Genomic DNA, 3,029 nt, shown 5'->3' on the forward strand with positions numbered 1-3,029 from the left:
ACCTTAGGCTGAGATGAGTGTAGGATAGTCTCCCTCTCTCCTAGGCCACTGGAGAACAGTAGATTTTACGCCGTCGTCGATGTCGCGGTAGCTCTGAAAATCGCCCACAATCGCCTAAACCCTAGCGCTGCACTCCTAATGTTTATTGTAAGATTAAGCGTGTTTCTATTATAAAGAATTCTATAAAAGAAGAAAGGCGAAACCGAAATTAAAAGAAAAAAATGTGCATTTATGTCTGAGAGAAATTGTCAAGTGGACATCTAATCTATAATTAGTGGGTCCTACTGATTACCATTTAATTTTGTTTTAGTTAGTAAATAGAGATAAGAGGAGATAAAGTAAAAAAAAAGTGTCTAAGGAGTTGAAAGTGACTTAGAGTGTTATTAAAACTCATAAAGTGATTTATTATGTAAATCACTTATTCCAATGTGATTTTAGTTTCTCATTTTTGTTCTCTGTTTATGTTTGTGATTTATTCAAATCAGCGCTTGTTTTTCGCAATCAAACTGAACCTATTTTTTTCTAAATCCAACGAGATAATATTTGGTTTCATTTTGTCTCTAATTATATTATAGATGTATATATAGGTAGTGAATTGTAACTTGCAAAAGGGCGGATTTCAAGTGCGTCTTTTTAAAAAACGATATTATTTACCAATCAAGCAATTTGTATTCAATTCGCGTTTTCCAAAAAGGAATATGAAACAGTTGTTTGCATTTTTCTTTGTAAAGCAATTATTCTTAGACCGCATTTTTACCAGCCCTCTACAATTATCTAGCAGAATTGCATCAATTCTGCACTGAATTGAAAATTAAATTATTATTTTTTCTTCATATTTCTTTTATTTTGTAAATTTCTTTGTTTTTTTAATTTTAAGTTAAATTAAAACTTAATATGCACGCCTGTGCCGGTATTCATTTTACTTTTTGTATATAAATATTTATATTGTATAAAATATAGTTTATAGAATAATTTTGTTTTGGTTTTCAAAACATTAACTGTATCATTCATATATTTAGAATATGAATCACGCACAAATATATTTTTATTTTTTGTATGGATCAAATTTGTAATGTATAATAAAATGGTTATACATATTATTTAAATTTGGTGTTATATATTTTATACTCTTCCTTATTTATCATATTTAATTTGCACTAGACTATTATTTATATGAAAATATACATAAAATTCTGTATTTTCGTTTATGCGGGTTTGCTTATATAAATCAATTATTTCTTTGTTTTAACTATGTTATGTATCAAAGGTATCTGAAAATGGAAATAAATATACTTGAGTGATGTATATTATCATATCTATACTATTATTTACGAAGTGATTTGATTTATGTGTCAAGTTCTCCATAGTTTTAGGTTTGGTTGTTACACGATATAGTGGTAATTTCGATGCTGAGACTTACACTATTGCGGTGCCATCGTTACAGAGGCTAACCATAGACGAGGATAGTTGCGCAGATGTAGATGGTGGCACCATCTTTGAAATACTTGAACATCCGATTTCTCAGTTTTGTTGACTTCTTTCTGATGGAGAATGCGCCACAGCTTGTGGAAGCAGAGATCTTTAACATTCCTCATATAGCCAATGAGAAAATTCTTGAATCTCTAACTTCAGCCAAGCGTCTTTCCTTATACTTATCCTAAGAGGTAAAAGTTAACAATGTTTTTTTTATCTATATTATTGTTTTGTTAGTGATAATGCTTAACCATCAACAGATTAAGTTTCCTACCGGTAGCATCTTCTATCAGCTGGTGTTTTTGGACCTACGTATGAATGAAACAAATAGGTGGAATCTACTTTCGTTAATGCTCGATAGCTCTCCTAAATTGCAATCCCTCAAACTCAACAGCGTAATCAATTACTCTTGCTTACTCTGGAGCTTCTTTTTTTCATATATTTTGATGATCTAATATCATACTAAGTGCGTTGTTGTTGTCAGCCATATCATGAAGATTGTCCGGTGGGCTGGGAATGGAATCAGCCGAAATGTGTACCAGAATGTCTGTTGCTCCATCTGGAGACGCTTGTGTTGACAAATTACAAATGCAAACGAGAAGAAGAGAAACAAGTGGCCACATACATCCTCAAGAATGCTAGACAGTTGAAGAAAGCAACTTTCTCTCCAATGTACATCGATCCAAGAGAGCTGGAACAGTTGGAAAAGAGGCGAGAGATGCTCAACGAGTTGGCTAGTGTGATCAGAGCGTCGACCTCATGTCACCTTGTGTTCGAATCCAGATGATCTCTAGAATGTTCACTGATATTTTGGCAAATTGGAAATTCTCAACTTCTTGAATCTTTCAAGAAGTCGAAGTGGATTTTTAAGTGGTAAGAGTCTGATGCATTTTGATGATTATCTACTCTATTAATTTAGAGTCCTATTTAAAATTACCATGGTATGTTTTAATTTTGGACTTATTGATCATGTTGTGTCTAATTTAAAAGACACGCTTCTTATATCCATCTTATACGTTGACCTATAAATTAAATTAATTAAATACAATTATACAACATTCTTTTAATCATCACATCTACAGCCAATAACCTAAATTTGTTTCCGTATGTTCTGTGTTTCTCTCGCCTCTGCTTCGTACAAAACTATGCCAATACCATGTATATGGTAAGATTTTTTTTTTTAATCTTCGTCTCTATCTCTTCTCCTGATCTAACTGTGATTTCCCCTGTGAGAACTCTCATGTCAACAGAAAAACCTTGAATACCGATAGTTGGTGAAATCATGTGATTCAGATTTGAGTAATGTATGTTTATAATTCAAAATTGAGTTAGGGTTATTGCTCCTTTCAATATCTACGTTTTATGAAATTTCCAAATATATATACATTAATCTGTTCACTTAATTGTTTAAATTCTCATACTGCCAATGTATTTATGCCATGTATTAAGACGGTGCTTGGAAACGTGTTTGACTTGGTTTATGGGTTTCTTGTGTGCTAAGACAGTTCGGACTTTCTGGAGACACAACATCTGGAACTGTTAAGAACCATTATAAT

The 3,029-nt window shown here is 32.3% G+C and overlaps 1 pseudogene; it reads left to right on the plus strand.

Moving 5' to 3' along the window:
• Nucleotides 1-1,251: 1,251 nt before the first annotated feature.
• Nucleotides 1,252-2,298, plus strand: LOC108833159 (FBD-associated F-box protein At3g49020-like; annotated as a pseudogene).
• The last annotated feature ends 731 nt before the right edge of the window (nt 2,299-3,029 follow it).

Source organism: Raphanus sativus, chromosome 2 (genome assembly GCF_000801105.2).
Source record: "Raphanus sativus cultivar WK10039 chromosome 2, ASM80110v3, whole genome shotgun sequence".
Taxonomy (NCBI): domain Eukaryota; kingdom Viridiplantae; phylum Streptophyta; class Magnoliopsida; order Brassicales; family Brassicaceae; genus Raphanus; species Raphanus sativus.